Genomic DNA, 23,069 nt, shown 5'->3' with positions numbered 1-23,069 from the left:
GTCAGTACAGAGACACAGTGCGTTTGGTCTAATGTCCCCGGGGTCAGTGACAGAGATACAGTGGGGTCAGTCTAATTTCCATAGGGGTCAGTGACAGAGACACAGTGGGCTCAATCAAATTCTCCCAGGGGTCAATGACAGAGACACATTGGGGTCAGTCTAATATCCCCAGGGGTCAGAGACAGAGACACAGTGGGGTCAATCTAATGTCTCCAGGGTTCAGTGACAGAGACACAGTGTGGTCAGTCTAATGTGCCCAGTTGTCAGTGACAGAGACACAGTGTGGTTGGTCTAATGTCCCCAGGGGTCAGTGACAGAGACACAGTGGGGTTAGTCTAATGTCCCCAGGGGTTAGTAATGGAGACACAGTGGGGTCTGTTTAAAGTCCCCAGGGATAAGTGACAGAGACACAATGGGGTCAGTCTAATGCCTCCAGTGGTCAGTGACAGAGACAAAGTGGGGTCAATCTAATGTCCCAAGGGGACAGTGACAGAGACACATTGGCTTCGGTCTAATGTACTCAGGTGTCAGTGACGGATACTCAATTGAACAGTCTAATATCCCCACGGTACAGTGACTGAGACACAGTGGGATCAGTCTAATACCCCCAGGTGTCAGTGACAGAGACACAGTTGGGTCTGTCAAATGCCCCCAGGGGTCAATGACAGAGACACAGTGGGGTCAGTTTAATGTCCCCAGGGCTCAGTGACAGAGAGACCGTGAAGTCAGTGTAATGTCCCCAAGGGTCAGTGTCAGAGACACAGTGGGGTCAGTAAAATGCCCCCTGGGGTCAATGACAGAGACACAATAGGGTCAGTTTAATGTCCCCAGGGGTCAGTGACAGTGACACAGTGGGGTCAGTGTAATGTCCCCTGGGGTTAATGACAGAGGCACAGTGGTGGCAGTCAAAGGCCGCCAGGGATTGATGACATAGACACAGTAGTGTCAGTTTAATGCCCCCAGGGCTCAGTGACAGAGACACATTGGAGTCAGTTTAATGTCCACAGGGGTCAGTGGCAGAGACACAATGGGCTCAGTTTAATGTCCCCAGGGATAAGTGACAGAGACACAGTGGGGTCAGTCTAATGTCCCCAGGGGTCAATGACAGAGACACAGTGGGCTCAGTCTGATGTCCCCAGGGGTCAGTGACAGAGACACAGTGCGATCAGTCTAATGTCCCCAGGGGTCAATGACAGAGACACATTGGGGTCAGTCTAATATCCCCAGGGGTCAGAAACAGAGACACAGTGGGGTCAATCTAATGTCCCCAGGTTCAGTGACAGAGACACAGTGGGGTCAGTCTAATGTCCCCAGTTGTCAGTGACAGAGACACAGTGGGGTCAGTCTAATGTCCCCAGGGGTTAGTGATGGAGACACAGTGGGGTCTGTTTAAAGTCCCCAGGGCTAAGTGACAGAGACACAGTGGGGTCAGTCTAATGCCTCCAGTGGCCAGTGACAGAGACACAGTGGGGTCAATCTAATGACCCCAGGGGACAGTGTCAGAGACACAGTGGGGTCGGTCTAATGGCCCCAGGTGTCAGTAACAGATACACAATGGATCAGTCTAATGTCCCCAAGGTACAGTGACTGAGGTACAGTGGGGTCAGTCTAATGTCCCCAGTTGTCAGTGACAGAGACACAGTGGGGTCAGTCTAATGTCCCCAGAGGTTAGTGATGGAGACACAGTGGGGTCTGTTTAAAGTCCCCAGGGCTAAGTGACAGAGACACAGTGGGGTCAGTCTAATGCCTCCAGTGGTCAGTGACAGTGACACAGTGGGGTCAATCTAATGACCCCAGGGGACAGTGTCAGAGACACAGTGGGGTCGGTCTAATGCCCCCAGGTGTCAGTAACAGATACACAATGGATCAGTCTAATGTCCCCAGGGCTAAGTGACAGAGACACAGTGGGGTCAGTCTAATGCCTCCAGTGGTCAGTGACAGAGACACAGTGGGGTCAATCTAATGACCCCAGGGGACAGTGTCAGTGACACAGTGGGGTCAGTTAAATGTTCCCAGGGGTCAGTGACAGAGAGACAGTGGAGTCAGTCTAATGTCCCCAGTGGTCAGTGACCGAGAGACAGTGGGGACAGTCTAATGTCCCCAGGGCTCAATGACAGGGACACAGTAGAGTCAGTTTACTGTCCTCAGGGGTCAGTGACAGAGACATAGTGGGGCCAGTCTAATTCCCCCAGGGGTCAGTGACAGAGACACAGTAGGGTCAGTCTTAAGACTCCAGCGGTCAGTGACATAGCCACAATGGAGTCAGTCTAATGCCCCCAGGGGTCAGTAACAGGGACAGAGTGGGGTCAGTCTAATGTCCTCAGAAGTCAGTGACAGAGACACAGTGGGGTCATTCTAATATCCCTAGGTGTCAGTGACAGAGACATAGTGGGTTTGGTCTAATGTCCCTAGGGGTCAGTGACAGTCACAGTGGAGTCAGTCTAATGCCACCAGGGGTCAATGACAGAGTCACAGTGGAGTCAGTCTAATATCCCCAGGGTTCAGTGACAGAGACACAGTGGGGTCAATCTAATGTCCCCAGGGTTCAGTGACAGAGACACAATGGGGTCAGTCTAATGTCCCCAGTAGTCAGGAACAGAGACACACTGTGGTTGGTCTAATGCCCCCAGATGTCAGTGACAGAGGCACAGTAGGCTCAGTCTAATGTCTCCAGGTGTCAGTGACAGAGACACAGTGGAGTCAGTCTAATGTCTTCAGGGGTCAATGACAGAGACACAGTATGGTTGGTCTAATGTCCTCAGGGTTCACTGAAAGAGACACAGTGGGATCAGTCTAATGCCCCCAGTGGTTAGTGACCGAGACACAATGGGGTCAATCTAATGTCCCCAGGGGTCAGTGACAGAGTCGATCTGATGTCCCCCGGGATCAGTGACAGATACAGAATGGGTCAGTCTAATGTCCCCAGGGGTCTGGGACTGAGACACAGTGGGGTCAGTCTAATGTCGCCAGGGGTCAGTGACAAAGAGACAGTGGGGTCAGTCTAATGCCCCCAGGGGTCAGTGACAGAGACACAGTAGAGTCAGTGCAATGTCCCCAGGGGTCTGTGACAGAGACACAGTGGGGTCAGTCAAATGCCGCCGGGGTCAATGACCAAGACATAGTAGGGTCAGCTTACGGCCCCCAGAGGTCATTGACAGAGACACAATGGGGTCAGTTTCATGCCCCAGCAATCAGTTTCAGTGACACAGTGGGGTCAGTCTAATGTCCGCAGGGGACAGTGAGAGAGACACAGTGGGTTCAGTCTAAATGTCCCCAGGGGTCAGTGACAGGTACACAGTGGGGTCAGTCTAATGCCCCCAGGGGTCAGAGACAAGTACACAGCGGAGTCAGTCTAATTCCCCCAGGGGTCAGTGACAGAGACACAGTGGGGTCAGTCTAATGTCCCCAGGGGTCAGTGACTGAAACACAGTTGGGTCAGTTTAATGTCCCCAGAGGTCAGTGACAGATGCACAGTTGGGTCAGTCTAATGTCCCCGGGTTCAGTGACACAGACACAGTGGGATCCGTCTAATGTCCCCAGGAGTCAGTGACAGGGTCAAAGTGGGGTCAGTATAATGTCCCCAGGGGTCAGTGACAGAGACGCAGTCGAGTCAGTCTAATGTCCCCAGTGGTCAGTGACAGAGACATAGTGTGGTCAGTCTAATGCCCCTAGGGGTCACTGACATGTACACTGTGGGTCAGTCTAATGCCCCCAGGTGTCGGTGACAGAGACACAGTGGGGTCGGTCTAATGTCCCCAGGGGTCAGTAACAGAGACAGAGTGGGGTCAGTGTAATGTCCCCAGGGGTCAGTGAGAGAGACACAGTGGGATCAGTCTAGTACACCGGGGTCAGTAACAGGGACAGAGTGGGGTCAGTCTAATGTCCCCAGAGGTTAGTGACGTAGACACAGTGGGGTCAGTCTAATGCCCCCATGGATCAGTACCAGGGACACAGTGAGGTCAGTCTGATGCCACCAGGGGTCAGTACCAGGGACACAGTGGCGACAGTCTAATGTCCTCAGGGGTCAGTGACAGAGACACAGTGGGGTCAGTCTAATGTCCCCAGGCGTCAGTGGCAGAGACATAGTGGGGTCAGTTTAATGCCCCCAGGTGTCAGTGACAGGAACACAGTGGTGTCAGTCTAATGCCCCCAGGGGTCAGTGACAGAGACTCAGTGGGGTCGGACTAATATCCCCAGTGGTCAGTTGCAGGGACGCTGTCAGGACAGTGTAATATTCCCAGGGGTCAGAGACAGAGACACAGTGTGGTCAGTCTAATGTCCCCAGGGGTCAGTGACAGAGACACAGTGGGTTCAGTCTAAAGTCCTCAGTGGTCAGTGACAGAGACACATTCGGGTCAGTCTAACGTCCCCAAGGGTCAATGACAGAGACACAATGGTGTCAGTCGAATGTCCCAAGATGTCAGTAACAGAGACACAGTTTGGTTGGTCTAATGTCCCCAGAAGTCCGTGAAAGAGACACAGTGGGGTCAGTCTAATGTCCCCAGGGGTTAGTGACAGAGACACAGTGGGGTCAGTCTAATGCCCCCAGTGGTTAGTGACAGAGACACAATGGGGTTAATGTAATGTCCCCAGGGGTCTGTGACAGAGACACAATGGGGTCGGTCTAATGTTCCCAGGGGTCAGTGACAGATACAGAATGGATCAGTCTAATGTCCCCAGGGGTCTGGGACTGAGACACAGTGGGATCAGTCTAATGTCGCCAAGGGTCAGTGACAGAGACACAGTGGGGTCAGTCAAATGCCCCCAGGGGTCAGTGACCAAAACACAGTAGGTCACCTTACGGCCCCCGGTGGTCAGTGACGAGACACAATGGGGTCAGTTTCATGCGCCAGCAATCAGTTTCAGTGACACAGTGGAGTAAGTCTAATGTCCCCAGGGGACAGTGAGAGAGACACAGTGGGTTCAGTCTAAATGTCCCCAGGGGTCAGTGACAGGTACACAGTGGGGTCAGTCAAATTCCCCCAGGGGTCAGTGACAAAGACAGAGTGGGTTCAGTCTAATGTCCCCAGCGGACAGTGGCAGAGACATAGTGGGGTCAGTCTAATGCCCCCAGGTGTCAGTGACAGGAACACAGTGGTGTCAGTCTAATGTCCCCAGGGGTCAGTGACAGAGACTCAGTGGGGTCGGACTAATGTCCCCAGGGGTCAGTAACAGGGACACTGTCAGTTCAGTCTAATATTCCCAGGGGTCAGTGACAGAGACTCAGTAGGCTCAGTCTAATGTCCCAAGGGGTCAGTGACAGAGACACATTGTGGTCAGTCTAAAGTCCCCAGGGGTCAGTGACAGAGACAGTGAGGTCTGTCTATTGCCCCCAGGGGTCAGTGACTGAGACACAGTGGGGTCAGCGTAATGTCCCCAGGGGTCAGTGAAAGAGTCAAAGTGGGCTCAGTATAATGCCCCCAGGGGTCAGTGACAGAGACACATTGGGGTTAGTCTAATGCCCCCAGGTGTCAGTGACAGGCACACAGTGGTGTCAGTCTAATGGCCCCAGGGGTCAGTGACAGGTACACAGTGGGGTCAGTCTAATGCCCCCAGGGGTCAGTGACAAAGACACAGTGGGATCAGTCTAATGTCCCCAGCGGACAGTGACAGAGACAAGTTGGGGTCAGTCTACTGCCCCCTGGTGTCAGTGACAGGAACACAGTGGTGTCAGTCTAATGGCCCCAGGGGTCAGTGACAGAGACTCAGTGGGGTCGGACCAATGTCCCCAGGGGTCAGTAACAGGGACACTGAGAGTTCAGTCTAATATTCCAAGGGGTGAGTGACAGAGATACAGTGGGGTCAGTCGAATGTCCCAAGGGGTCAGTGACAGAGACACAGTGGGGTCAGTCTAAATATCCCAGGGGTCAGTGACAGAGACAGTGAGGTCTGTCTAATGCCCCCAGGGGTCAGTGACTGAGACACAGTGGGGTCAGCATAATGTCCCCAGGGGTCAGTGAAAGAGTCAAAGTGGGCTCAGTATAATGTCCCCAGGGGTCAGTGACAGAGACACAGTGGGGTCAGTCTAATGTCCCCAGGCATAAGTGGCAGAGACATAGTGGGGTCAGTCTAATGCCCCCAGGGGTCAGTGACAGAGACTCAGTGGGATCGGACTAATGTCCCCAGGGGTCAGTGACAGGGACGCTGTCAGGACAGTGTAATATTCCCAGGGGTCAGAGACAGAGACACAGTGTGGTCAGTCTAATGTCCCCAGGGGTCAGTGACAGGTACACTGAGGGTTAGTCTAATGGCCCCAGGTGTCAGTGACAGGTACACAGTGGTGTCAGTCTAATGCCCCCAGGGGTCAGTTGCAGGGACGCTGTCAGGACTGTGTAATATTCCCAGGGGTCAGCGACAGAGACACAGTGTGGTCAGTCTAATGACCCCAGGGGTCAGTGACAGGTACACTGAGGATCAGTCTAATGCCCCCAGTTGTCAGTGACAGGTGCTCAGTGGTGTCAGTCTAATGCCCCCACGGGTCAGTGACAGAGACACAGTGGGGTCTGTCTAATGTCCCCAGGGGTCAGTGGAAGAGACATAGTGGGGTCAGTTTAATGCCCCCAGGTGTCAGTGACAAGAACACAGTGGTGTCAGTCTAATGCCCCCAGGGGTCAGTGACAGAGATTCAGTGGGGTCGGACTAATATCCCCAGTGGTCAGTTGCAGGGACGCTGTCAGGACAGTGTAATATTCCCAGGGGTCAGAGACAGAGACACAGTGTGGTCAGTCTAATGTCCCCAGGGTTCAGTGACAGAGACACAGTGAGTTCAGTCTAAAGTCCTCAGTGGTCAGTGACAGAGACACATTCGGGTCAGTCTAATGTCCCCAGGGGTCAATGACAGAGACACAATGGTGTCAGTCGAATGTCCCAAGATGTCAGTAACAGAGACACAGTGTGGTGGGTCTAATGTCCCCAGAAGACCGTGAAAGAGACACAGTGGGGTCAGTCTAATGTCCCCAGGGGTTAGTGACAGAGACACAGTGGGGTCAGTCTAATGCCCCCAGGGGTCTGTGACAGAGACTCAGTGGGGTCGGACCAATGTCCCCAGGGGTCAGTAACAGGGACACTGTGAGTTCAGTCTAAAATTCCCAGGGGTCAGTGATAGAGACACAGTAGGCTCAGTCTAATGTCCCCAGGTGTCAGTGACAGAGACACAGTGGGGTCAGTCTAATGTCCCCAGGGGTCAGTGACAGAGACACATTGGGGTCAGTCTAATGTCCCCAGGTGTCAGTGACAGAGACACAGTGGGGCCAGTCTAATATCCCTGGGGTCAGTGACAGAGACACAGTGGGGTCAGTCTAATGCCCCCAGTGGTTAGTGACAGAGACACAATGGGGTTAATGTAATGTCCCCAGGGGTCTGTGACAGAGACACAGTGGGGTCGGTCTAATGTTCCCAGGGGTCAGTGACAGATACAGAATGGATCAGTCTAATGTCCCCAGGAGTCTGGGACTGATACACAGTGGGATCAGTCTAATGTCGCCAAGGGTCAGTGACAGAGACACAGTGGGGTCAGTCAAATGCCCCCAGCAGCCAGTGACAGAGACACAGTGGGGTCAATCAAATGCCCCCAGGGGTCAGTGACCAAAACACAGTAGGTCACCTTACGGCCCCTGGTGGTCAGTGACGGAGACACAATGGGGTCAGTTTCATGCTGCAGCAATCAGTTTCAGTGACACAGTGGAGTAAGTCTAATGTCCCCAGGGGACAGTGAGAGAGACACAGTGGGTTCAGTCTAAATGTCCCCAAGGGTCAGTGACAGGTACACAGTGGGGTCAGTCAAATTCCCCCAGGGATCAGTGACAAAGACAGAGTGGGTTCAGTCTAATGTCCCCAGCGGACAGTGGCAGAGACATAGTGGGGTCAGTCTAATGCCCCCAGGTGTCAGTGACAGGAACACAGTGGTGTCAGTCTAATGTCCCCAGGGGTCAGTGACAGAGACTCAGTGGGGTCGGACTAATGTCCCCAGGGGTCAGTAACAGGGACACTGTCAGTTCAGTCTAATATTCCCAGGGGTCAGTGACAGAGACACAGTAGGCTCAGTCTAATGTCCCAAGGGGTCAGTGACAGAGACACAGTGGGGTTAGTCTAAAGTCCCCAGGGGTCAGTGACAGAGACAGTGAGGTCTGTCTAATGCCCCCAGGGGTCAGTGACTGAGACACAGTGGGGTCAGCATAATGTCCCCAGGGGTCAGTGAAAGAGTCAAAGTGGGCTCAGTATAATGTCCCCAGGGGTCAGTGACAGAGACACATTGGAGTCAGTCTAATGCCCCCAGGTGTCAGTGACAGAGACTCAGTGGGGTCGGACCAATGTCCCCAGGGGTCAGTAACAGGGACACTGTCAGTTAAGTCTAATATTCCCAGGGGTCAGTGACAGAGACACAGTCGGCTCAGTCTAATGTCCCCAGGTGTCAGTGACAGAGACACAGTGGGGTCAGTCTAATGTCCCCAGGGGTCAGTGACAGAGACACATTGGGGTCAGTCTAATGTCCCCAGGTGTCAGTGACAGAGGCACAGTCGGGCCAGTCTAATATCCCCGGGGTCAGTGACAGAGACACAATGGGGTCCGTCTAATGTCCCCAGTGGTCATTGACAGAGACATAGTGTGGTCAGTCTAATGCCCCCTGGGGTCAGTGACAGGTACACTGTGGGTCAGTCTAATGCCCCCAGGTGTCAGTGACAGAGACACTGTGGGGTCGGTCTAATGTCCCCAGGTGTCAGAAACAGAGACACAGTGGGGTCAGTCTAGTACCCCCAGGGGTCAGTAACGGGGACAGAGTGGGGTCAGTCTAATGTCCCCAGACGTTAGTGACAGAGTCACAGTCGGGTCAGTCTAATGCCCCCAGGGGTCAGTGACAGAGATTCAGTGGGGCCAGTCTACTGTCCCTAGGGGTCAGTGTCAGAGACACAGTGGGTTTGGTCTAATATCCCCGGAGACCAGTGACAGAGACATAGTTTAGATTATTAGATTAGATTACATTAGATTACATTACAGTGCGGAAACAAGCCCTTCGGCCCAACAAGTCCACACCCACCCATACCCCTACATTTACCCCTTACCTAACACTACGGGCAATTTAGCATGGCCAATTCACCTGACCTGCACATCTTTGGACTGTGGGAGGAACCGGAGCACCCGGAGGAAACCCACGCAGACACGGGGAGAACGTGCAAACTCAACACAGTCAGTCGCCTGAGGCGGGAATTGAACCCGGGTCTCAGGCGCTGTGAGGCAGCAGTGCTAACCACTGTGCCACCGTGCCCTCCACAGTTGGGTCAGTCTAATGCCCCCAGGGGTCAATGACAGAGACACAGTAGTGTCAGTCTAATGTGCCCAGGGTTCAATGACAGAGACACAGTGGGGTCAATCTAATGTCCCCAGAGTTCAGTGACAGAGACACAGTGTGGTTGGTATAATATTCCCAGGGGTCAGTGACAGAGACACAGTGTGGTCAGTCTCATGACTCCAGGGGTCAGTGATAGAGACACAGTGGGGTCAGTCTAATGCCCCCAGTGGTTAGTGACAGAGACACAGTGGGGTCAATCTAATGTCCCAAGGGGTCAGTGATAGAGGCACAGTGGGGTTGGTCTAATGTCCCCAGTGGTCAGTGACAGATACAGAATGGGTCAGTCTAATGTCCCCAGTGGTCAGTAACAGAGAACAGTAGGGTAAGTCTAATGTCCCCAGGGTTCCGTGACAAAAACACAGTGGTGTCAGTCTAATGTGCATAGGGGTCAGTGACAGAGACACAGTGTAGTCAGTCTAATGTCCCCAGGGGTCAGCAATAGAGACACATTGGGGTCAGTCTAATCCCCCCAGTGGTCAATGACAGAGACACAGGAGGGACAGTTTATTGTCACCAGGTTTCAATGACTGTGACACAGTGGAGTCAGTGTAATGTACCAGGGGTCAGTGACAGAGAAACAATGGGGTCAATCAAATGCCCCCAGGGGTCAATGACAGAGACACAATGGGGTCAGTTTAATGTCCCCATGGATCAGTGACACAGTGGGGTCAGTCTAATGTCCCCAGCGATCAGTGACAGAGACACAATGGGGTCAGTTTAATGTCCCCAGGGGTCAGTGACAGAGATACAATGGGGTCAGTTTAATTTCCCCAGGGGTCAGTGACAGAGATACAATGGGGTCAGTCTAATGTCCCCAGTGGACAATGACAGAGACACAGTGGTGTCTGTCTATTGCCCCCATGTGTCAGTGACAGTGACACAGTGTAGTCAGTGCAATGTCCCCAGGGGTCAGTGAGAGAGACATAGTGGGGTCAGTCAAATGCCCCCAGGGGTCAGTGACAGAGACACAGTGGGGTAAGTTTAATGTCCCCAGGGTTCAGTGACAGTGACACAGTGGGGTCATTCCCCTCTCCTTCCTCCTTCCACTTGTGGACAGGGTTGATGATGCCTTTCCTCAAGGATTCAGACAGGCGGAGTCATGCTCTCGTATACCACGGGAGATTCATGGCTGGTCAAGTCCCATAGAGACAAACACTAGTCTTTGGATCATTGCTTCTGGGAGTATTTGTCTTCTGAAAGGATTTTCCAGGGTTTGTGGTTTGTCTAGACCCTCCCATATACCATTGTCCATGGTCTCTATGATGTAGATTGGGAGCAGATAGGAGGCCATGCTGTTTGTGGACCACATCATACAGTCTGGCATTAAACAGTGGGTTATCTCCGGGTGCTCCAGTTTCCTCCCACAATCCAAAGGTGTACAGGTTGGGTGAGTTGAGTATGATAAATTGTCCATAGTGTTCAGGGATGTGTAGGTTAGGGGTAAATATGGAGTATCAGAAATGGTCTGTGTAGGTTACTCTTCGGAGGGTCGGTGTGGACATGTTGGGCCGAAGGGTCTGTTACCACACTGGAGAGATTCTATGGATTCTACAGAATTCTCTGACCTGCAAAAATGTCAGACTGTGAGGAAGCTAGGGAAGAGCTTGCTGGGCCCCTTGCTGAGATATTTGTATCATCAGCAGCAGCGGGTGGGGAGCCAGAGATTTGAGGGTGGCTGATGTGGTACCATTATGTAGGAAAGTTACTAAGGAAAAGCTAGGAAACTAGAGAGGACTGGGTCTGTCATAATTTATGGGTAAGCTTTAATAGAAGTAAAATTACATGAGCAAATATGTGAAAAAGGAGGAATTGTTTATATACAGAGGTTGTGGAGAGGCCTTCACGTGGATGACTCTGGAGAAACTGATTATGTACGGAGTTTGTGGAGACGTCTAAATGTGAACAGCTCTGGAGAGATTGTTTATATGTGTAGTTTGTGGAGAGGCCTACACATGGTCGGCCCTGGAGAGATTGTTAAACATAGAGTCATAAAGTCATAGAGATGTGTAGCATGGAAACAGACCCTTCGGTCCATCCAGTCCATGCTGACCAGATATCGCAACGCAATCCAGTCACACCTGCCAGCATCCGGCCCATATCCCTACAAACATTTCCTATTCATATACCCATCCAAATGCCTCTTAAATGTTGCAATTGTATCAGCCTCCGCCACTTCCTCTGACAGCTCATTCCTTTCACGTACTACCCTCTGTGTGAAAAAGTTGCCCCTTAGGTCTCTTTTATATCTTTCCCCTCTCGCACTAAACCTATGCCCTCTAGTTTTAGACTCACCGACCCTCGGCAAAAGACTTTGTCTATTTATCCTATCCATGCCCCTCATGATTTTGTAAAACTCTATAATGTCACCCCTGAACCTCCAATGCTCCAGGGAAAACAGCCCCAGCCGATTCAGCCTCTCCCGGTAGCTCAAATGCTCCAACCCTGGCAAAATCCTTGTAAATCTTTTCTGAATCCTTTCAACTTTCACAAAATGTTTCTGATAGGAAGGAGACCAGAATTGCATGGAACTCGTGGTGAGGCTTACACGTGGACGACTCTGGAGAGATTGTTTGCATATGGAGCTTACGGAGCGGCCTATACGTGGCCACCTCTGGATAGATTGTTTATATATGGAGATTATGAAGAGGCCGACACATTGTTGGCTCTGGAGAGATTGTTCATATACAGAGCTTGTGGACAGGCCTACACGTGGACGGCTCTGGAGAAATTGTTTATTTATGTGGAACTTGTCGAGAGGCTATACGCGGATGACTCTGGAGAGATTGTATATATGCGGAGATTATCTTTAGATGTAAGGTGCTATTGAGAGCTTCTTCATTTCATACTTCGTGTCATTGAAGCCATACAGGAGACACTGAGTGGGATGACGAGTAGATTTAGAGAAGGGATTACACAGCAGGAACAGTCAGACAGATCGTTGTCTGTCAGCAAAGGGAAGAGGGTCATTCAGACGTCTCCTGCAGTTGTTCCCCTCTCTCTGTTTTGTTCAGGTGCTGTTGAAAGAGATATTCTCTCAGAGGTAAAGAGAAATAGTAGCCAGATCTTGGGCACGAAGGAAGAATCCAATGTTCAATGGGTTTTTCAAGATTTAAAAGAATAATTGTTATCCTGGGCTCTGCTGACAGGGACACAGACAGGAAATTCTGCAGCAGTAATTGTGAATCTAGGAGAGTGTGTTGCTTTTCTGGTGCCAGGGTAAAGGACTTCTCAAAACGTGTGAAGCAGATTGTCAAAGGGGAGAGAGAGAGAAAAACTGGAAGTTATTGCACACATTGGGAGGACTGGCATATTCAGGGAATGGGTTAATGCTTTGCAGAGTGAGTCTAAGAGGTTAGGTAGAAGGTTAAAGTGCAGAGCATCACAAGAAAAAATCTCGGGTTTGCTTCTGATGCCAAGTTTTGATGAGGGAAGGAATAAAAGGAGAGGACAGATAAATCAATGGCTGAAGAGCTGGTGCAATGTGCTGGGACTCTTGTTTCATGGATCATTTGGATATCGTCTGGGACAGAAACGACCTGTTCAAGAAAGGTGGGTTTCACCTGAGCTGGAAAGAGACTGATATCCTGGTTGGGAGACCTAATAGTTCTATTTCGAGAACCTGTAAACTTTTAGAGATGGGGCTGGGGATTCCTAAATAACAGTGAAAATAGAAAGAAAGATGAGAGAGGCTCTGAATTTGAAAAGAGCAAGTTAATTAGAAAAAAAGCAGACAGGAGCAAGTCAGAGAACCAAATAATTCTAACAAATTAAACCAAGAGATCTTACATATCTGGCCAATGAATTTAGGGCATGTATGGGAACATGGGCCTGGGCTGTTGTTATTACAGAAAGCTAGCTGTGGGCAGGACAAGACAGGCTACTCAATGTTCTAGGTTTTAGATGTTATGGGAAGGATTGGAAGAGAGGCAAGAGAGTAGGGGGAGTAGCAGTTTTGATTCAGAAAAACATTCCTACTGTACTTAGCGTAGCCACTATTGAGAGATCATTTGGTGAAAATCTATATTTTGAAATTAGAAATAAGAAAGGGATGGTCATCTTCATGGGATTGGACTATCGCCATCCCAACAGTCAGAAGAAAATTCAAAAGCAAATATTTAGAGCTCTCAAATATATATAAGACTAATAAGTTTGTAAAATTAGGGGATTTTAATTTTCCGAACGCTGACTGGGACTGCCACAGTGTTAAAGGTTAGGATCATGAAAAAAATTCCAAAATGTGTTCAAGAAAATTTTCTTTATCAATACATTAATGTTCCAGCTGGAAAAGGAGCAAAACTTTAACTTCTTAGATCCGTACAGTGTGGAAACAGATCATTTAGCCTCACGAATCCACGCTAAACCTTGGAAGAGGATCCCACCTAGACCAATGCTCCTATCCTATATTTCCCATGGAGTAGCACACCTAATCTGCACATCCCTGGATACTATTGTGTAATGGCCAACCAACCTAACTTGCTCATCCCTGGATACTATGGTGGAATGGCCAACCAACCTAACTTGCACACCTTTGGACTGTGGAAGAGAACCAGAGCATCTGGAGGAAACCCACATAGACACAAGTAGCATGTGCAAATCCCACAGAAGCGCCGTCACTGCAGGAGAGGATCGAACATTGTTTTCTCCTGCTTTGAGGCAACAGTGAGAACCACTGAGCCACTGAGCTACTGCAGCAGCCTTTAGGAAATAAACCAAGGTATGTGACTGAAGTGTTAGCAGGGGAACACTTTGGCGCGAGTGATCATAATACTACGAGTTTTAAAGCAGTTATGGAAATGGGTTAGTCTTCCACAAAAGTTAAAGCTCTTAATTGGAGTAAGGCACATTGTAAGGATATAAAACTGAACTTTGAAAAGTTGATTGGAATATACCGTTCACAAATGGGAGCCCTTCAATTGTGTGATAATGAGAGTTCAGAAGCATAATGTTCCTGTTATAGTGAAAGGCAAAACTGATAGGATTAGAAACAAAGCATGAGCACAATAATTAAAGTTGTTGTCAAGAAGAAAGAAGGAATCATATATTAGATACAGACAACTGGGATCAACTGAATCTCTTGACGAGTTTAAAGCATCTATTTGTACTCTTAAGAAGGAAATCGGGAAGACAACGATGGGATAAAATACCACTCCCAGATAAGGTTAAAGATAATGTTTTAAAAATTCTGCAATTCCATTAAGAGCAAGAGAGCAAATTGAGAGAGAGTAGACCCCTCTCAAAATTAGTGAGGTCTTGTTTGCATTTAAGTTGAGGAGATGGGACAGATATTAAATGAATATTTTACATCCATTGCATTTGTTGAGAAAGACATGGGTATTTTACATCCCAGAGAAATAAAAGTTTATGTTTTGATAACAGTTTACATGACAGAAGAAGGCATGCTAGAGGTCTTCGAAAAAATAAAGGTAGGACCTGATCAATAGTATCCCAGGTCATTGTAGGAATTTAAGGAGGAAATTGCATGGCTCCTAATAGAAAATCTTGTATCATCTCCAAACAAGGGTGAAGTACCGAAGGGCTGGAGGGTGAAGAAGGTTATGCCAGATTACAATGGGACCTTGATCAGATAGGCCGATTGACTTAGGAGTGGCAGATAGAGTTTAATTTCGATAAATGTGAGGTACGTTCAATTCTGGTCTCCCTGTTATACGAAATATGTTCTTAAACTTGAAATGGTTCAGAAAGATTGACAAGGATGTTGTTGGGATTGGAGAGTTTGAGCTACAGGGAAAGGCTGAACAGGGTGGGGCTGCTTTCTCTTTTGCAACAAAGGCTGAGGGATTACCTTATAGAGGTTTCTAAAATCATAAGAGATTGTGAATCCCTTAATAAATCATAAGGTATAGGGTGAATAAACAAAATCCTTTTCTAGTGGAGAGGAGTCCAAAACTAGATGGCACAGATTTAAGGTGAGAGAGGAAAGGTTTAAAATGAACCTGAGGGGTAACTTTCTCACATAGAGTGTTTTACGTGTATGGAATGAACTGCCAGAGGATTTGGTGGATGCTGGTACAATTACAGCATTTAAAAGTCATCTGGATGGGTATCTGAATAAACTATGGTTTCGAGGGACATAGGCCTAATGCTGGCAAATGGCATCAGATGACATCAGGATATCTGGCTGGTGTGTATGAGTTGGACCTAAGGGCCTATTTCCATGCTATACAATTCTATGCCTCTGAAAACGTATTTAAAAATACATTTATTATATCAACTTACATAGAGTTGGTGTTGATTCATTGAAGGTGATATTAGGTCATTTGGCAATAACTTGTTCCAGGAGGTAAATTTTAAGGAGTATTTTAATTTGGAGAAGGAGTTGGGTAATCGGAAGGACTGAGAGAGGGAGTCCAGAAGTGAACACAGCTCAGTCATGCAGGATTGACCACATTGTCAGAGTTGGTATTGTTTCTGGCATTCTCCCCTGCCATTTCACTTTGTCGTTGCATGACTTAGATGTGAACATTGGAGTCATGAGTGTGGTGTTGGAAAAGCACAGCAGATCAGGCAGCGTCCAAGGAGCTGGAGAATCTATGTTTCAAACAAAAAGCCCCCCATCAGGAATGAGCCTGATCTTAGGAGCTCTAGTTAGTCTGCTTGCAGATAACACCAAAATTAGAGGTGTAGTGGACAGCAAAGAAGGTTACTTAGAAGTACAACTGGATCTTAATCAGATGTGCCAATGGGCTGAGGAGCGGAGATTAATTTCAATAAATGTGAGGTGCTGCATTTTGGAAAGGCAAATCGGAGAAAGGCCTATACACTTAATGGTAAGGTCCTCGGGAGTGTTGCTGAACAAAGAGACTTTGGAGTGCAGGTTCAAAGTTCCTTGAACGTGGAGTCACAGGTAGATAGGATAGTGAATCAGCCATTTGGAATACCTTCCTTTATGAATCAAAATATTGAGTGTAGGAGTAGAGGTCATGTTGCGGCTGTACAGACCATTGGTTAGGCGACTTTTGGAATATTGTGTGCAATTCTCGTCCCCTTCCTAGCAGAAGGATGTTCTGAAACTTGAAAGGGTTCAGAAAAGATTTTCAAGGATGTTGAGCTATACTGAGGGACTATATCGGCTGGGGATGTTTTCCCTGGAGTGTCAGAGAATGAGGGGTGACGTTATAGATGTTTATAAATTCATGAGGTGCATAGATATGGTGAATATATAAGGCACTTTCTCTAGGGTGGGGGAGATCACAACTAGAGGGCAAAGGTTTAGAATGAGAGGGGATAAATGTAAAAGGGACATCAGGAGCAACTCTTTCATGAAGAGTGTGTATGGAATGAGCTGCCAGAAGAAGTGATGGAGGCTGGTACAATTTCAACATTTAAAAGGATTCAAGATGTGATAGTGAATGAATAAGAAGGGTTTAGAGGGATATGGGCCAAATGCTGGCAAATGGGACTAGATTATGTTAGGATAACTGGTCGGCATGGACGGGTTGTACCGAAGGGTCTATTTCCATGCTGTACGTCTCTTTGACTCTATGGCTTAATTCTAGGAAATCTATCATTTCTTTGACTATAACACCAGCTGATAATATTACACCACAGTAGAACATCAACACTTCCATAGAGATTTTACAAAACATGACTTACACCCGACCAAGAAAACAAAAAATCAATGGGTGACTTTGAAATATTTCGTTTAGCCGAGTGCAATGTAAACTTGAGAATTTGGAGGACAACATGCTTGTGTAGATCACTGTGGTCAGTGGATGGTCACGAAATGGAATTTGTTGAAAAAGCAAAGCAGGACATTGGAAGAAATTTGGACAAAGAAAATGTATGGAGTTTACAATCTGATGTTGGACTGATATGGCGCGGGAATACAAGGGCCAGAGGTAACAGTGGAATGGATGGCTGTTACTCGATGATGAGCTGTGAGGCAGGGGGATGGGTTTAGGAGCTGTGTTACAGATGGAAACAATCACCTTGGTGATGATGCAGATTGAACTGATCTCAGGCTCCATTCTGAAGCCACAAGCGAACAGGCTTCGTCCAGAGCCAGTTCCCGCTGAGCTCGGTGCAGTCAGTGAAAGGCACAAAACCTTTTCATAGAAGCACGGAGGATATTGGCACATCTCCCACATCCCATTCCCGAGCTTCAGATCCCTCTGATTGGGCCTTGGATTCCCCATCAACACAGCAGCTGAAAAAATAGAATAAAGTCTGATATCAGCATCAGGATGGGGGGGGGGGGGGCGGGGGGAAGCTGAATGGAACTCAACAAAGTTTTGCTGAAAATACATTTGTAATCAAAAACTGGAGTTGAAACTTTTCTTTTATTTACTTTTGTTGAGATGTGTGGATCAGAGAATTCCATGAGGAAGAGTGAACAGGAGCCTGACATTGCGGTTTACCCTGCAGTGAACGATGGTCCTTTCTTACAGGTCTGTTATTAAATGTATCTGGGTTACTTGCTGTGAACTGATTGTTGGGAATGAGTCTTTTTTGGCACGCCAAATTCCTCTTTTGGTTATCTTTTTATCAGTCCTTTCCCATTTGAAAGGGAGTGTTGTCATGTTGCTGCTCCTTCTTCTCCTTTCGGGCCATTTCTCACGTGAACTCCTTATTCCATTATCTGCTGCAGCTCATAATGTCTCTCAATTACTTGGATTTATTAATCAATTGAATTATTTTTATAACTGGATATTTCACTGCATACTTTAACTGGTCTCTGAAGTTTTTCTGTGTCACCACATAAATCACTGCATTGGTGCAGCAACTGAGGTTCCGCAGCATATAAGCAACTTGTTCAAAGAGATAAAAATCACTTACGTAATAACCAATATCATATATATATAATATACACCGACCAGAGAAGTATGAAGCTGGCAGATATAGCAAACAGTAAAGTCACAGATTTCTTTCTGCTCTCTATCTCTGGGTCATTCTCTGTTTTTGTCTGACACCTCAGTCCTTTACGCGCCTTATTGGACTCGAAGATGTGTCTGACTGTCAGAACATTGAGAAAGAGAATCAAAATGAATGGAAGAAGTGGTGTTATAAATGATTCAATATATTTAAAACTCACCCACAAATGATCATTAAAGTAATTGTAACTGGTGTAACAATATCACGGAACATTGTCGATGATCCTTCCAGCTTCAAGTCGAAAATAGTTTGGAATGTTCTTTACAGAAACGAGAATACAGATTGTTGCCAGAACTCTCTTCGCAGTTTTCTCTGTGCAATACTGAGATTTTAACTGTTGAAAACAAATGGTAACAAATCGATCAAAAGAAAAAGCGACAGTGAACCAGACAGAACAATCAACTGTGAAGTCAGTCAGGGCCCAGTTTATACTACAAACAGGAGTGATGTCCAGGAAACACCGTGGATAATAATAGTCAGCAAAGCGAATAAGTATGACCTCAAAAATAATAAACAGTAGATCAGACACGGCCATCGCGACCAGATAGCGAGTGGTGCATGTTGAAAGACTACTCTTGTTGCCAGCTAAGAATGCAATCGCTGCTAGATTAACTGAAAGGCAAAGAAAGAAAAAGAAAAGACATGAAGTTACTGATCAAATATTCTCTGTGCCGGATGGTTTTAGCACAAAGATGCTTGTATGTCATATTGTCTGAACCATTACATTTATCACTGTCAAATGAATTATTTTCACTTTTAAAAAATGTAGGTAATCACATAAGGATCAAATGACTTTTAGAAATATGATTATGTATTCAATATTTTTGGAGCAGTCAATAATTAATTTCTTCTGCTTTTCAGCTTACTCTGACTGGCTGGAGTTGCTCATAAGATCACAACATCCAAACAACACCACCCGGGATCAATGAAGAATGGAAGACACCAAACACAGACATCGATTACAACATTCCTGCACTCGGTTGTGGAGTCTCCACAACTCAGACTGCATTCAGAATTGCACATCCACACTACATAACTATGGTACAGGGCAGCGAATACTTCCAAGCGTCCAGGAATGGATGCCCTCTACAGTGTGAATGAAGAAATTATAGGGTATTGAACTGCTAACCCTCCCAGCGCCACCCCCTTCCCACCCCCCTCACACACACACACTTGTACAGGATTGAACACAATGACAATCTGAAACATGGAAGTTTTCAGCAGGGAATCCAACCACCATGTCCCAGGTTGGGTACCCCCTACAATCAAAAGAATGGAAATATTTGGTCTGGACTCCCCCCATAATGTTAAAGATTGCACACCACAGCCCCCACTCAAGTAAAATCTGAATTGATGCAGCTTTGGTCATTGCAAATTTCCGGTTTGGAAATCATGAGATGAAGCAAAGCTTCCTGCCTGATGTCCAGGCTCCTGCAGTTCTCCTTGTGAACAGAGATCCTCCTCCCAGATTCGGAGCAAAACCTGGGGTGAGGAATCGCCATAGTTAAAGCAGCGCTCTCCATGGAGGTCAACAGAATTGTACCCCAGCTTGTTCTGGGACAGCCATACATTGTACCATTGCTTGGTATCAGAGGCTGCTTCTGAGTATTCAATCCAATGCCAAGGATTAGGAGAGGTGATGGCCAAGTGGTCTTATCATATGAGACTATTAATTCCGAGACTTGTGTCATGTTCTAGGAGATGGGTTCAATGTCTACTATGAGAAAGTGAGGACTGCATATGCTGGAGATCAGAGTTGAGAGGCTTGAGGCCTCATTCCTGATGAAGGGCTCTTGCCCGATACGTCGTTTCTCCTGCTCCTCGGTTGCTGTGCTTTTCCAGCAACACACTCTAGACTCCATGTCTGTTATAGCAGACAATGAAATCTGAGTTCAATAAAAATCTGGACTTAACAGTCTAATGGTAGCCATTAAACTGTTGTCAACTGTCATGAGAAACAAACATCTCCTTTACAAATGTCCCTTTGAGAAGATAATCCTAACATGGCCTGGCCTACAAGTGACTCCAAAAGCATGTAAATCTGGGGAATCTGACGTGCCCTCTGAGCAATTAGGGATGGGGGTAATTACTGGCCAAGGCAGTGACACCCACATCCACCGAATGAATAACAGAAAATGGAGATCCCCCACACACAGCTAACTCCCCAGTATAGACAACTCCTCCCCTTTTTACAGCATCCCATTGAATGAATATTCCGACTCTGAGTTGATTGTCATCAATATGCAACGCCCAAAACTGAACCACTTTTGAAAATAAGAGATCCTTCACTTGATTCATCACAGTTTTCTGGAATAGGGAACACCAACACATAGACCAGGTCCCAGCACAGATAATTGAGGCAAAAGCGTCTGTCTCTTGGCTTTGAGAGTTTGAAAATTCATTGAAATCAGCCAATTAAGACATGACATGGACTGTCCTCTGGGATAACGGATGCCCTGAGTTCAGCAAGACCTCAGCACCAATCATCTAATCTTCCACTTAGTATATTTCTCCTGTTCTGTGCTGTACAGGAACACAAACTCCCTTTGGGTTCAGAGATGCCTTCTTGAAGAGATGTTAATCACGATCATTTTTAAATGTGCTCATGCAATGTAAGCTTTAGCGAGGCCAATGTTGATTGCCCAGCTCTTATCGCCATTTTGATGCTGTTGGAGATCTGTCTTTTTGAATATCTGTAATGCCTGAGTGCAGGACATTCCAGTGTTTTGGGAGGGAAATTGCAGAAATGTTACCCAGCAACAGTGATGATACAACCATATACTGTATTTCCAAATTGGAATGAAATCTGTTTTGAGAGGGAACTTGCCTGTGACAGTGTTTCTGTTCACCTGCAGCCCTTGATCATGGGTCAAGTGTTTACGTGGTGCTCTTGAAAGAGAGTTGAGGTATTCCTAGTTTGCATCTTGTAGGTGGTATCCATTTCTGGTCATGCATGGTGAAGAGTGTGAGGACTGAATGTGGTGATTGGTTGTTTGTACTGCACAATGAGGAGCTCTGTGAATGTTGCACTCAGCCAGATACGAGGAGAGCCCTGAGATCGACTTTCTGGATGGAGGACATGGATTGGAGAGGGAGGCAGGCAGCGTAAGTACCACAGCAATCAGGGTGAGTGACATAGAGCACATTTATGGCCAGACCAGTTCATTCTCTTGTCAATAGTTGGCCCAGGTCATGCACTCAGTGATGGTAATGTCATAGTAAGCCAATGGGAGATTGGTAGATTCTCACTTTTTGAGACGGTTGTTACTCGGTGCTTGTGGGGCATGAATGTTACTTTCCAATTGTCAGTCCAAGGTCATTTTATCACACTTTATATGGACACAGATCTCTGCATTACCTAAGGAATTGTAAATGGTGCTGCATATTGCACGACCATGTGCAAACCTCTTTACCTCAGAAATGATGATGGAGGGAAGGGCAGAAATTAGGCATTTTTATTCTGGGGTCGAGGACACGATCCTGAAGAATTCCTACAGAGATGCCCCATGGCTGAGATGATTGACCTTCATAATTATCCTGTCCTGAATTCAGAATTGATACCGAAACAAGCTTAATCTCATTGAGTTCAGTTCTTTGAGGGCTCGCTGTTGTGAATATGTGTCCATAATATAAGAGCCTAATATTTCTTTTCAGTCATTAAAACATAAGTATAAAAGTAGGCAAATATAACTGAGGAACAAGTAATAACTGTTTCTGTAAATGCAAGACAATCCTGAGTTTGTCACACTTTGCATGAACGTGGCTGTTTTGGAATGTCAGATGCGAGGGAAAAAAAACTGTGCAATGTATCATTGAGATTGGACACCTGGCAGAGTCTGACTGGTTGTCATTATCATGCAAAAGGTCGCAGTTCTGAAAATGGCTTTGTGAGCTCTGTTTGTGATATAGTGTGTATAGATGGCGGGTAAAACCGAATCACGTTAACGTCTCATTCACAGTTTCCGTATTTAATGTACCACGTTCTGTGTTATGTACTGTTAATTCTCTGTAATGCTTTTCAATACAATTATTAACTATAGTCATAATATTGCAGGTACTAGGCAGTTATTTGATGAAACAATTTTATTTTTCTAGATTGCCATAAAACTGATTGTAGCACGGCCCTCATCAAATCCTCTTCCTCCCAAGGACAGCATGTATCATAAAGCAGTGATCAGTGTAGCATTAACTCTGGATAGATGAAAGATCATAGTTTAACAATAGTTGATCTAATCAGATTCAGAGGTGGAATAGTGGCAACTAGTCCTTATTAACGTCGAGATAATGAATGAGAGTAGTCATGTCCTACAGCCTACCTAACATTGCTGGAAGATTAATCACTCCCAAAAATATTATTTAAGGAAACATTATTTGTCTATGGAACAATTGATTCAATTCATTGTTCTATTATTCTGTCACACCTATTTATCCCCAATAGAACACTTCACTTTGTAAACTTAGTATCAAACATATTCAACCAAAGATTTTTCCACTTGTAATCCATTGTGTTTGCAATCTTCATTGACAGTTCCGTCAGTGAACAGATTAGAAACAAGATATGTAATGTAAAAGAAGCATCACAAGGTTTCAGTCAAATTATTGTCCTAGTTACAACTGCATTCAAATCTTCCCTTTCATTCAGTTTCCCATGAGTTAAATTCTATCATCAGAGATACTTCTTTTGTGCAAGACCACTGGGCTGAATTGTTTCCCTCTTGTTGGTAACTCATACTCAGTGTAATTGTAGTTTGACAGCTGTTCCCAGTAACACTTGGAGACTAGGCCCACTGTTCTCCTTTGGCTAAGAACCCAGACCCTGTTAGAATTTTAC

The 23,069-nt window shown here is 46.9% G+C and overlaps 1 long non-coding RNA gene across 1 annotated transcript in view; it reads left to right on the top strand.

Annotated features, from left to right (window-relative positions):
* LOC148146661 (uncharacterized) overlaps positions 1-22,278 on the top strand; it is a 102,592-nt gene extending 80,314 nt beyond the window's left edge. Inside the window, exons 2-3 of the long non-coding RNA XR_015760654.1 lie at positions 17,665-17,754; positions 19,100-22,278. This is a non-coding gene — a long non-coding RNA (uncharacterized LOC148146661). The remainder of the gene's footprint in view (positions 1-17,664; positions 17,755-19,099) is intronic.
* The last annotated feature ends 791 nt before the right edge of the window (positions 22,279-23,069 follow it).

Source organism: Chiloscyllium plagiosum, unplaced genomic scaffold, assembly GCF_037043375.1.
Source record: "Chiloscyllium plagiosum isolate Xiang-an unplaced genomic scaffold, Cpla_swu_hap1 HiC_scaffold_20, whole genome shotgun sequence".
Taxonomy (NCBI): domain Eukaryota; kingdom Metazoa; phylum Chordata; class Chondrichthyes; order Orectolobiformes; family Hemiscylliidae; genus Chiloscyllium; species Chiloscyllium plagiosum.
The sequence above is the reverse complement of the archived record's forward strand: the minus strand, read 5'-3'. Positions and strand labels throughout refer to the sequence as shown.